Here is a 13572-nt window from a genome sequence, read left to right on the forward strand (position 1 = left end):
AACACAGCGTTCAGTAAGCCCTGCATTCATGAGATGTCCTTTGTTGGCACTGCGCAAGTGTGAGCGCCCTGGCCCTGTTCCTGCGCGGTGGGCCGCAGGCCGAGGGATTCTGCGCGGTGGGCCGCAGGCCGAGGGATTCTGCGCGGTGGGCCGCAGGCTGACGTGATTGTGCGCCGTGGGCCGCAGGTTCACGCGGGCGGGCTCAGACCAGGAGGCAAGCCTCATCCTTGGGTGCACTGCCTGTGAATGACCGGAGTAGCCTGTACCTCCCGGGATGCACAGGGAGACTGGTCAGGAACTAATCAAATGGAAGGAAGAAGGTGGTGGTTTATGAAAAGAAGAAACAATCCAGCTGTGCCTGGGGACAGGTGGGGAACGTGTTCCTTCTTATAGGAGCGCTGTCCCGGCTTTGCTTCCATCTGCTGCATGGCAATTTCCCTTGAAGGTATTTATGGGACATTTCTCCTTTCTCTCGTAAATTCACTTTGCCATTCTCCCCGTAATGGGGCCTGGGTGGTGGGTATGTTTTTGCAGGAGGAAGGAGTGTGTAAGCTGCTCCACCAGCTGACAGTATGAAAATCACTGTGGGAAAGTCCTCGCCACACGGGCATCAGGACTGTCGAGCGTGTTTTCAGGGCTTATGTCACCTTCCTGGTTTTAGGCTCCCCTGGAAGACATCCCTTGAACATGTTGTACCTGTCTCTTCTGCCCCTTCATGAATAAATAGTGTCTGTGGGGCAGGTGTAATAGAAAAAAAAATATCTGGGAAATGAGGATTAAGATACATGCCTGTAATGGGGCGCCTGGGTGGCTCAGATGGTTAAGCATCTGTCTTCGGCTCGGGTCATGATCCCAGGGTCCTGGGATCGAGCCCCATGTCCAGCTCCTGGCTCAGCGGGGAGCCTGCTTCTCCCTCTGCCTCTCCCCCTGCTCGTGCTCTCTCTCTCTGTGTGTGTCTTGAATAAATAAAATCTTGAAAAAATTAAAAAAAAAGATACATGCTGTAAAGATTAAATGGGGTTAAAAAAAGGTGGCGGGGTAAAGACCCTGGTTTATTCTAGGTCATTACATACTATAGTGGGTTTGGTCTTTTAAAGCATTTTTAGTTTTTTCCATTCGTTAAAAAAAATTGGGAAAGAATGCAATCTTAAATATTTAATTACTCAATTTTCAAAACACACAAAGGCAGATAATTCTTATCAGTGGACAGCCAGAGATGGGATAATTCTGGAATAGCAGAAAGAAGACAAGCTTTTCATTCCACATATTTCATAGAATAACATTGAAAGGAGCAAAAGAACGGAATGTCAGTTTTTCCTTTCTTCATAAGTAATTTCACAGTGATTCCAAGATACAGGAAAGACAGAAGATGCTGACAGATTAAAAATGGAAGGTCATTGGTAAATGTCAGAGTAATGAGAAAAAGACCTCTAAATACCTTTGGCCACTGTAGGTTATGGGACATACAACCTACAAATAGCGCTGGTTTGTGATGTGAGAAGAACACTTCACTGAGTTCTGTTTATTTTATTTTATTTTTTATTTTATTTATTTTATTTATTTTATTTTATTTTAGAGAGAGAGATTGACAGCACGAGCGGGGGTGGAGGAGTAGAGGGAGAGGGAGAGAGAGAATCTTAAGCAGGCTTCACACCCAGGATGGAGCCAGATGCAGGGCTCCATCTCACAATCCTGAGATCATGACTGGAGCCGAAATCAAGAATCAAATGCTTAACCTACTGAGCCACCCAGGACCCCCACTTAGTTCTGTTTATGAACCGTGTACATAAATTAGAATGCTATAGATTAGGTGGTTATATTTCTGCAGTGTAATTGTTTAAGTCAAAACTACATAAAATAAAAGATACTGGTTTCCTATAAAAAGGTTTGCCCATGAGCGATGATCAGTATTACCCTGCCTTCCAAGCCATCAAAGAAGGAATGCATTTTATTTAGCATGGATCTGTTTTAAGAATATTTGTTCACTTTATTTTTTGAACATTGGCAATCCATCAATAGCACCAAAATGCTGACATCATAGAAAACCCTATTCCCTTCCATGTTGATTAACAGAGTTCATTTTTCTCAGGAAATTTATTTTCCCAGCATTTGACTTGAAGTAGAATTCAGCTTCAGGCTATGCTCTGTCACTGAACTGAGGAAATTTAGTTAATAACTGAAAATCATGAATGGTAATTTCTAATGCATTTAAACATAAAGTATAATCCCTAACAGCTTTTTTAACTTTTATTTTGACACAATCACAGACCCATCAGTAAGTTCTAAATCTAATACAGATAATTTTTTTTTTCCTAATCCATTGAAAGATGGGTTGCCAATCTGATGTCCCCTTGCCTCTAAATGCTTTAGGCTGCATTTCCTACAGTGCCATTCTACTTAACCATAATGCAACCAACAAAACTGGGAAATTCACATTGCTCTGCTGCTGCCATTCAGATTCCTCCAGCTTCCCCAATAACGTCGTTTCTAGAAAAGGGCCCAGATCAGAATCCTGCAATGTTGCAGTGTGTTCTCAAGTCTCTTTGGTCTCCTTCAGTCTGGAGCGACTCCTTAGTCTCCCCTTGGCTTTCAAGATCTTAACACTTTTGAAGATTACAGACCAGGTATTTCATCAAATGTCCTTCAGTTTCAGTCTGTCTGATGTTTCCTCAAGAATAGATTCAGGCTATGTATCTTTGGCAGGAATCACAGAAGTGATGGTGTGTTCCCATCATGTTCTCTCAGGATCTCATTATTTATGTTGGTCATTAGTGTGATGGTGCTGTCCACCAGACTTTCCCACTTTGGGATTACTCTTTGTTACTAAGACGTATTTTGTGGAAATGTACTTTGAAACCAGGCAAGTATCCTGTTTTATTTACTTGTTGATGTCTACACGCTCTTGTGTTTCTCTGTTCTATACAGTGGGTTATAAGCCACGACCATCACTGTTTATTTTGATACCTGTATGGGCTCAGATTTGTCCCACGGGTGCCCCTTCAAGTTGGCTTCTGTACCTTTTTTGATGTGTCCCTCTCACTCTTGGAGCACTTCCTCACTTTCACTTTTCTTGGTCCAGCCTGCAGCCTGTACATGCTTTCTCATGCTTTCCCTGCCATGGCTCTGAAATCCACCATCTCTCCGAGGAGCTGTGGGTCTTTTTCTTGAAGAATGGCACTTGCAAGCAAGATCTGGGCTTCAGGTCTTTCCATTCCCACTTGGTTGTCAGTACTCCCAAGGCAAGGTTCACACGCATCTACACCTACATCTACTTTTATCTATGCTTCCATATTAAGTACCATGACTTCACACTGGTATTTTCAACCCGCCATGGGTTCCATGCCAGTTTTTTCCCTTTCCATTGTAACTCCTTGACTAATAGTGAAAACAATGTAGTTCCCATGATCCTTAATATATTTATTTATTGGATCAATCCTGGTATGGAACCAGTCTCCTATCTCAGTTCCCGTCCCTACTGCCACACAGGTGCCTTCTCACTTCACCCAAATTCCCTTCCCCTCACACATGCCCCCCTTCCCTGGCTCAGGCTCTGACACCCCATCCATATGAGGTCCCCTCCCCCAACTGGGGCTCTGTCCTCTGTGTTTTCCCCATTGTAGACTCTTCTGGGACCCAGCCCAGCTTTATCACTGTGGGCGAGTTTAGCTTCCCTGGTCCCCTGTAGGTGCAGCTGTTTCTTCCTCTGCCTGATGGCTGGGGGCTGAGTTATTCAGGAGAGAAGGAGGGGCACCTGGGTGGCTCAGTCGGTTGGGCGTCCAACTCTTGATTTCAGCTCAGGTCATGATCTCAGGGTGGTAAGATTGAGCCCTGTTCATGCTCCATGCTCAACAGAGAGTCTGCTTAAGGTTCTCTCTTCCCCTCGCCCTCTGCCCCTCCCCCCCGCTCGTGCACATGCACACCCTCGCTTTCCCTCTCTCTCTCCCTCTAAAAGAAATTAAATAAATAAGTAACTAAATAAAATTAAAAGGCCCCATTCAGGAGAGAAGGAAAAGGACAAGAGGAGCAGGAGGAGAGGATGGGGCAAGGAAATGGAAGAGAAGGAACACATTTTGAGCAGGATTTACTTGTGGAAGAGAAAGAGATTCTTTTCAGCGGCTTTCTGTGATCCCCTTTGTCCTAGTCTCTCAACTTTTCTTGCAACTTCTTCATCTTTATTTTCCTAACTGGGTTCCAAAGGACAGTTTTTCTGGAATCTGGGACGATCCTTAAATATCAGGAAACTTAGAGAAGAGCAGTTTTATGTGGTCTGTGTAAGAAGAATGTATTTTTATTTTTTAAAGATTTATTTATTTATTTTAGAGGAGAGGGGCAGAGGGAGAGTGAGAGAGAGAGAAAATCTCAAGAAGACTTCCTGCTGAGCGAGGAGCCCGACACGGGGCTACATCTCATGACCCTGAGATCATGACCTGAGCCGAAATCAAGAGTTGGATGCCTAACCGACTGAGCCACCCAGGCGCCCCAAGAAAAATATATTATTATTTATCAATCATAAATTTTGTGTGAGCACCAAAAGTCCTTAGCAATTGGTGGTTAACTAGAAAATAAGAAGTTCCCTCATATCAGTAGGAGAGCCTGCATTTGACTCTGAGAGCAGCAAGGAGTCCTTTTTGTTTATGGCTATATTCAGGCCAAGGGAGACTGAGGTTAGGAAAACAGCCTGAAACCTCCCGCCATCGTGCTGTGGTACTGCCTTCTGCTTGAGCCCAGGGGTGAGGGTGGCAGTTGCTCAGCTCTGAGACAAGATTGGGAGGCTGAGCAGAAACCTTGCCTCCCAGACAGGGACAGTGGATCCATCGCTCAGGAGCCTTGGTCCAGCCTGCAGCCTGTACATCTCAGATGTACCTGCTGTCTCTTCACCGTTTGCCAGTCAGCATCCCTGCCTGCAGGGTACTGAACCACCCTCAAGGAATTGCCAAATGGCCCTGTTTATTTATCATGATTACATTTTCTAACTTGAAGCTCACTTTTCCTATATTTTCATTTCCTTAATATTCATACCACATTCTAGATTTTCATGTCATGGATCTTTTATTTTCCTATGAGACAAGAAGGAATTTGAATATAGATTGATGTACACAAGCCAGGTATATGGGAATCCGTATTTATTAAAGAAGATAAGCTAAGGAGTGCTTAATTGATTTTTAACAGGGTTACTCATATTTCTGATAAATGTTACAGGATTCCTTTAGGCAGTGGATACTTTGGTATATTTATGATACAGTTTGAAAAACAATTTTAGTTTGGACCTAAAGTAGAAAACAAACCCGTCATCTGTGGCAAGAGTGTAATCAGGAGTAATGCAGCTTTGTTACGCAACTGATTCCTCTTCAGCATAATTCAGGAACTGTATACTGGCATCTGGAATTAAATTGCATTTAGGATCTAATCTGAGAAGCTCAAAAGGAAAATAGCAGGTTACCAGCTGCCTGGTTTCTGGCTCTGGAGGAGACTAATTGTTGAGAATTTGGATCTCCCTTGCTACTGTTTTGTCTTTGGAGAAGTGCAGGATATTAATATTTTCCACGAAAGGGAAGGAAGGAGACTGTACCACTATTCATTTCGTGTAGCATCTAGCTACAAATTGAGTATGATCTGTATCCCATTTTAGCAAGCTATCACTTACGGGTTCTAAAGACATTGTGATTTGGAAAGAGTCGGGGTAAGCATGGAAAAGAGCCAGAAATAAGAAAGTGTCTGATGTGACTAAATCCTGAAGCAAATCTAAAGGCACTCCACATCCCTCTCTCCTTGTTCCCTCCTTGTCCTTCCCCCAGCCCCACAGGAATCCCTACCTCTCTTTTAAATGGCAGGAGCTTCACACCATCATCCCACCAGAGAGTTTGGTGGAAAGAGTGAACAACATAATTCACACTTTCCTGCAGGGCATCCAATCGCTTTAAAAATGCTCTGGCACTTTCTAGAATGAAATGGCAGGAATACTCAACAGAGAACTTTCCTGTTGATAATTAATCATTTTACCATGATGATGGAATGAGACCTAGGTTTATTTTTCAACATTAGTGAGGCTATTTTGAGGAGGGGATAGAAGGAACAGAAGTAAAGGGGAGCCCTATTAGACCATGAGTTTTGTCTTGGAAATTTGATCAGAGGAGCAGGAAAAAAGAAGGACTTCTTGAAAATGAACAATGCCGGTCGGTCCCCCTTCAGTGGTCTGTATCCTCTCCTGGATTCTGTCATTGGAGCTCTGTGCGCCCTGTTCATTCAAAGCACTGGATTCATATCAAATATGATACATTACAGATCTATTACAGGTTGACTAGCATACTCACTGATTGGTATCTCGACAGGTGATTTTCCTCACGTGTTCTCCAACCCAGGCAACCGTGTTCCATTGTATACAAAAATCGGAGGCTCTGTCCATTCCAAGTGTTTATTGTTGAGGATAATTTGTGAAAGATACTGATTCTAATCATTTATTAACCCATCTATAATTGCTCTTCAAAACCCCTGGAAGACAATAAGAAAATCAGCACTCCTAGGGTGAGTCACACAGGACTCCTTCCTTGTACTTGCAGGATGAATGATGGATTTGCTGACTTGTATGAACTTGAGAGAAAAGTATATCTACAGCTTGACTTGAGCAAGAATTTCATCATGGTTCTAAGGGATCTCTTTAAAGAGTAGAGAAACCCAGTGATTTGGTGCAGCAGAGAGAGGATGTACACACAGTCACTGGGAGACAGGCCTGGAGATGTTCCTAGTTATCTGTAGTGCGGGAATAGTAATAATAGCTTCTTCTGAGGGCAGCAGACATGATTAAATGAGATAAAAAATGAAAAGGAGTTACCTGGGCCAGGTGCATGGTTAGTGCTCATAACCATCAGGTATTAATAATAACGATGGCTTTGGTGATGTACCTACAGCATTTTCATTATGTTTGTGGAGTGTGTCAGACTGGGCAGGCTGGGAGCAGAGAGAGGAGATGTACTTTCTGTCTGTTTTTACAACAATAATCACAGCATGCCCTCTCTGAGAATAATGTGCATCAATTTTTGCCTCTCCTAGGAGATGTGAGATCTTGCTCACCAGACACACTGGGTTAATCATTTTTGATATCCTTCTCAAGCAGCTCGTGAGTGTTTTGACGTGGCAGAGAGTGCAGGCTGGTAGACAGAGCAAGCACTTTGGTCTCAGATAGACTCAGTTAGGATTCTGTTGCTCCCCACTTTATAGCTGTGTGCGGTGCTCATGGAGCAGGACCACCCAGAGACCCCTCAAGGAAAGACTTGTTGTCCACCTCTTGGGGGTGTTGTTGGCAGCTGACTTTCAGCCCTTAGACTCTTTAAGGCTGTCTCAGCTGCATAGAGCTGCCAGCACAAGGTTATGTCTTTTCAAGGATGGCCTGCATCCGTGACTGATTGTGGTGGGCATATAGATTCTATCCAGTCTGGACCACTGCAGGGCAACGCTGGTGGCCATGTAAACTCTGGAGTTTCTGTGGGTTTCTCTAAAGTGGGCCTGCATCACAGCTCGCTTTCTGCCTCTGCTTATTAGTCCGGCTTCCTTCCCTCCCCACAGCCATTGATCCCAAGGCCACTCCCTCATAAACATTGAACTCTGTCTCAGAATGTGCTTCCTGAAAGACCAGCCTGCAACACTGCATGAACTTGGACTAATTCTTTACTCAGTTTTCATTACTGTAAAATGGTGGCAGTAACAGGGACTGCCCTGGATAGTTGCTGGCCTTGGTGCTGATTCAGTGAACTAGCATGTCTGAAGAACCAGTTATCAAACGGGGCTGGTACTTAACCCTTAATAAATAGTAGACAAGCAGCAGTGATGTATTTTGCTAAGTTTAAATGATTTTTACAGAAACTAAGAGTAATGGGACATAAAAATATTTTGGGAAATGTGTCAATAAGCAGATTCCCAAATGGCCTATGGAATTGAGTAGGGCAAGAGTTGGATTGTACATGAGCAGATCCCTCAGGGCAAAGGTCTGGACTGGTTGACCATTCCTCAGTGTGCCCACCCAGACTCAAGGCAGTGAGCTTCATCCTGCTGAGATACTAGAAGCCCACCCTCTACTAACGAGTGATTTGGAAGTTTTGCTAATGCCTGAGGATCTGAGCTCCTGTGGGTTAATGGAATGCCTGGTTTTGGAAACCTCTGAGATAGAGCTCACTCCTTGTCAAGAGTGAGAGGGAGAAGTACAAGAGGAGACATTTATAGGGTCACTTTGAGTAGGACATCTTGGGCTTCTGTGCCATCCTTTCTCTGGAGTGTCTTGTTCTCTGGAGAAGCCTGCTCTTGTTCCCCAGCCAACCTTGGGGGTTGCATTTTACCCCACTCAGAACAGCCACGTAGTTCAAGGTGGATCTGGCCATCCAGTGTGTCAGTTCTGTCTCAGAGGGACATGTACCAGTACAGCTCTGTGTCTTTGTATCACTTGTACCACCCTGAGCTGAGGGGTGGCGCAACTGTAACAAAAAGTACCACCAACATGGGTGCTGAAAACAATAGCACTTTCTAAACTGTGAAATGTATTCTCTCACAGAAGTCAAAATCATGGTGTTGGCAGAGTCATTCCCTCTAGAGGCTCCGAGGGAGAATGCGTCCATGCCTTTCTCTAGCTTCTGGTTGTTGCTAGCTGCTCTTGGCATTCTTTGGTGTGGGGCTTCAAAATTCCACTCTGTGTGTCCATCTTCAAATGGCCTTCTTCCCTTTGTGTCTCTGCATCTCCGCCCCTTCCATCTCTTACAGAGACACTGGTCATTGTCTTTAGAGCCCTACTCTGAATCCAAGATGATCTCACACAACATTCTTAACATGATTAACCTCTGCAAAGACCCTTATTTCAAAAAAGGTCATATTCTGAGGTTACCAGTAGGGGAGCTTTAGGGGCTTCTCTCCAGCCCACTAGAGATACCAACATCCACAACTGAACTCTGGCTCCACTCCGCTCCTGGCACAGACTGGTGCAAACCCTCCATGTAGTCTCTGAGCCAGTGGCTGTGGGGTTCCCCTTCCTTTGCCTGTTCAGATATGACTAAGCTCTGTGGTGCATGACATAGCAAGATACCTTGTTGGAAGATATTCATGGTAACACATAGGAAAGTAAAGCAAAACGAGGAGAATTTAGAGTGAGGAGACATCAGGAAATTCCATCCTCATTTAAACAAAACTGTCACATCCAGAGGGCAAGCACCAAGGATTCCTCAGGAATGGTTGCAGGTAGGTAGGGCAACTAAACATCAGCCATTGGCTCATTGTCCCCATTTTAAAAAATCGGTGATATGGTCATTTTTTAAAAAGTTGAGAGAAGGGTTTCTAAAGGTTTCCAGTGAATACACTTCTTCCGACAACTTGTGAATTCTCTCATTGCTTATAGTAACTTTTTATTTGATCTTCTTAGGTTTTCCAGATGGATAATCACATAATTTTCAAGTGAATTTCCATTTTTAGAGTTTTAATTTTCTTTCCAATTGCCTTGCCTAGTACCTTCAGAAAAAATTAAGGTGGTGGTAGGAGACACAGTTACCCATTTGTTTTGTTTTGTTTTGTTTTTTATATAGTAGGATTGATGTCTGTCCTTTAAGCAATATGTTGGCTTTTGGGTTAAGTAAGTTTTATAATTTGAAGGAAGTAACCATCTATTCCTACTAGAGAGGTCTTATTTTCTCTTTTGTTTTTCTTTAAAAATGGATCTTGAATGTATTAAAAGATAGTTTTTGTCGCCTTGGGCAGGATTGTATGATTTTTCCCATTGTGTAATATTGAACATTCTTGAAATTTTGGAATTAACTCAAGAGGTCATATTCATCTATTTGATGCTTGATTCCTTTGGCCAATAACTTATGAAAGATTTTGCATTTATTTTGATTGTAATAAGAGCAAACAAGCAGCACTGGCCTTGGGCCAGGGGTGGTTCTGAGTGCTCTACTCATGTATGAGTACCTTTCATCCCAAACGTTCCTGTAGATTAGACTAGATTAGATCAGATGCCATTCCCCTTTCTTTCCTATGAAAATTCTTCTGTTTAGATTTACTTTCTCTTCTAGAGTTTGTTTCTGTCAAAGGTATTTTCTTATAAATACAGTCTCTTTCATCCAAGCTTTCAGTGATTTTCATGGTGTTGAGTAATCTCTGTTCCTGGTTTTAATTACCTCTGTATCTGTGTTTGCTTCAATTATTCCCTGGTTACTTTCTTATTCTTGAGATTTTCCCTTTCTCTGTTAATTCCTGATTCATCTCTCTAATGTTTTGTTCATTTTACTTTTATTTCTCCAAAGAATGAGTTGTGGATATATTTATTACTTTTATTAAGGGATGTTGTGGATATATTTATTACTTTTATTAAGGGATTTTTTTAGTTCAGTTTTTTGCTTTGTTAATTTCTTCCAGTAGTTTTTCTTGGGTTTGTTTTGATTTTGCTTGCTTATTTATTTATTTATTTTTTATTCCTAACTTCTTGTGTTCGATGCTTAAGCCATTTATTTATTTATATTTTCTCTCTTGTTTCTTTATATAAGTATTGACTGGCTACAGATTTTCCTCTAAAACCTGCTTTAGCTCCATGCCTTATATGTGCCTATCATCATTATTTTCTAGATATTTTGCTGATTTAGTTTGAGTTTATTTTTTATGTAGAGAAACTTTAGTGTCCCCTCCCCACCGAGCCCCTGAGGATGGAGGATTTTTCTTTTCTCTCTTAGTTATTTTAGGGTTTTTTTGTTTGTTTGTTTTTTGCATTGAGATTAGACAATTTTCTATGTTATTTCTACTTTTTGGAATGTATTGAAGTCATTGGTAGTCAAAGGCCAGCCTGAAGTTTTCTTTTTCTTCACTACAGAATTGATCTTTCTGCCTGGATGCCCTCCGGACCCCCTTATTTTTGAAGTCTAGCAAGTTTACTGTGATTTGAAGTTTTATTGATACTTTTAGCTTCAGTTTCCATTTTCTAGAATTCTTTTAAGATGAACACTGTTGGGGCGCCTGGGTGGCTCAGTTGGTTAAGCGACTGCCTTCGGCTCAGGTCATGATCCTGGAGTCCCGGGATCGAGTCCCGCATTGGGCTCCCCACTCAGCGGGGAGTCTGCTTCTCCCTCTGACCCTCCCCTTTCTCATGCTCTCTGTCTCTATCTCATTCTCTCTCTCAAATAAATAAATAAAATCTTTAAAAAAAAAAAAAAGATGAACACTGTTACTATGAATGCTGAATGTTCTTGAGGTGCCTGGCTGGCTCAGTCAGTAGAGCATGCATCTCTCAATTTTGGGGTTGTAGGTTTGAGCCCCAAGTTGGGTGTAGAGATTACTTAAGAATAATGAGGTCATTCCTTCTGGAGACTACCCTCCTGAACGTACTGAATGCAGGAGGCTCCCACTAACATTCCTACAGTTCCAAACCAGGGACTTGGCCTTCATGCATCTGGGTGGGTCCCTCACCCTGGATAGGTACCTCTCTACTTCCTTTCTGACATCTGCAGACTCCTCCATGAGGGTCCTCTTATGGTGTCTTTCCTTGGCTTCCTACCACTGAGCCCTGCGTGTTTTAGGTAGTCCTCACACGTGCTTGGAGTTTGGAGGTTCTATTGATCTACTAATTTTGTTGAAAATATAAATTACATGTGTATTTCCCATGCTCTTTGGTGTTATGAATAATTTCTAGGAAAAGAAGAAATGTTATCTTTGTGGGTCAAAATGGAAGTGTTTAGTTTTTAATCTTTTCTTTGGTTTCTTTAAAATTTCACCTTCAGTGCCATGTCTAAGCCTCAAACTCTAGATCAAGATGGTAACCAAAGATGGGAAGGGGGGAGAAGAAAAGATAGAGACTAACTAGAGTTTTATTACCATATGGAATATTTTTCTAAGATTCCTAGCCATGAGTTGTATTAGTCAGCTCAGGCTGCTATAACAAAACACCATAGACTGAGTGGTTTAAACAACAGATATTTATTTTCTCACAGTTCTGGATGTTGGAAGTCTGAGATCAGGGTGCCAATATGCTTGGGTTCTGGCAAGAGCTACCTTTTTGCTGTGTTCTCATATGGGAGGGAAGAGGGTGCTGGGGAAGAAAGGGAGAAAGAGAGGAAGAGGGAAAAACGATGAGAACGAGTGTCCATGCTCTTGCATCTCTTCTTATAAGGACACTAAAATCTAAGCAGATCAGGGCTCCACCCTTATAATGTGAATTACTTCCTTTATTCCAAATACAGTCATGTTGGGGGTTAGACCTTCCACATATGGATTGGGGGCGGGGCTACAGTTCAGTCTAGCAGTTGCCTTGCCTGGCTTACTATGTTTTGCAGGTCTGAGTCTCAGCGTGGTGTGTAGGACCTATCCTGCAAGTCTTAAGCTCTAACCCCTGAGCACTCCTGTTCTCCGTTTCTCTTTTCAAATTGCTCTGCCAGGAGGCAGACAGATGTGGAACAGAGGCAGAGTCCAGGTGGTGAAGCGGTCCCTGTCCTTGGCCGCAGTGTGACCAGTGGGCATCCCTTGTCTGGAGGCGGGGGCTGCCTCCCTGTTCCCCATGTCCATAAGCATCCTGCTCTTTGCTCTCGCTGTCTTCTGCAGGAATCATCCCATCCCATTTCAGTGTGCTTCTTTGTCTGTGTGTCCTTCTGTTGCACATTCCTGGGGTTTTGAGGTGAGCTTCTGATGTCGGTGGCAGGAACTAAAGCTTTTTAATATGCTTATTTGTCCCAGCACCGAGGGTACATGCTGTTAACTGATTGCATGCATGAATATGCCCGTGAGGGGCTGAATGAATGGGCACGCAAACACATACCCAAATGTAAGCATCTCGGTGCCTTTGATATCACCGAATGAGGAGAATAATGGGCAGTTCCTTCTTGTTGCACCATCTGCAGTCATGATGCTGAATGTAGAGTTGGTGCGGTGGTGGCGTCCTTTAGAGAGAATCGGGAGGAGTGACCACAGTCCCAATAGCCTTGAACCTCTGTGTTCCCTTGTTCTCAAAATCAGTCAGATCTTCACATGGAGTTTTAATTCCTTCCTGAGCTCTTCCCATTTACAGTATTATAGAGGAATCTGAGGAAAGATACAAAGATGGTTGAGGAACTAGGAAACAGGATATAGAAAGAGAAGTTCAAGGACATGGAATGACTTGTCATGGCAGGAAAAGGAGACAAAATTGAACTGGCTCCAGTGATGTTAACATTGATACATAGAGAGTCCAACAGCCCCTGTGAGCTTTGTCTCTGCGTCTAGCGATCACCTTATTTTAGCTGTTTAGACAGAGAAGGTCCCCAATTTGCTTTCCTATTCATACAGAAATGAAGACATTTTCAAAAGTCCTGAAGACACAGAGATGATCTGCCTTACACATAGCTCAGGAAATTTGGTCCATGAAGTACTTAGTGCTGTAAGCTATGGGTTATACTTCAATCTAAACCTCTGGCTTAAGATTCTGAGCAGGTTGAAGACTGCCATTCTTGATGGAGTACAAAGCTGGTTCTCTGCAGCAGAGGTGGGCTTCCCTTTGGAATCTTCAGCTTTCCCTGCTGAAGATCATTACCCAGATGCCGGCAGTTCTACTCATCCGGAGTTGTAAGTCCCAGATGCAGTGAA

The 13572-nt window shown here is 43.0% G+C and overlaps 1 protein-coding gene across 1 annotated transcript in view; it reads left to right on the top strand.

Annotated features, from left to right (window-relative positions):
- The window catches only part of ADCY2 (adenylate cyclase 2), a 369586-nt gene that overhangs the window by 101018 nt on the left and 254996 nt on the right, over window positions 1-13572 (top strand). The window lies entirely within an intron of this gene.

The sequence above is a fragment of the Leptonychotes weddellii genome, chromosome 7 (assembly GCF_054177405.1).
Source record: "Leptonychotes weddellii isolate Sample4059 chromosome 7, ASM5417740v2, whole genome shotgun sequence".
Classification (NCBI taxonomy): Eukaryota; Metazoa; Chordata; class Mammalia; order Carnivora; family Phocidae; genus Leptonychotes; species Leptonychotes weddellii.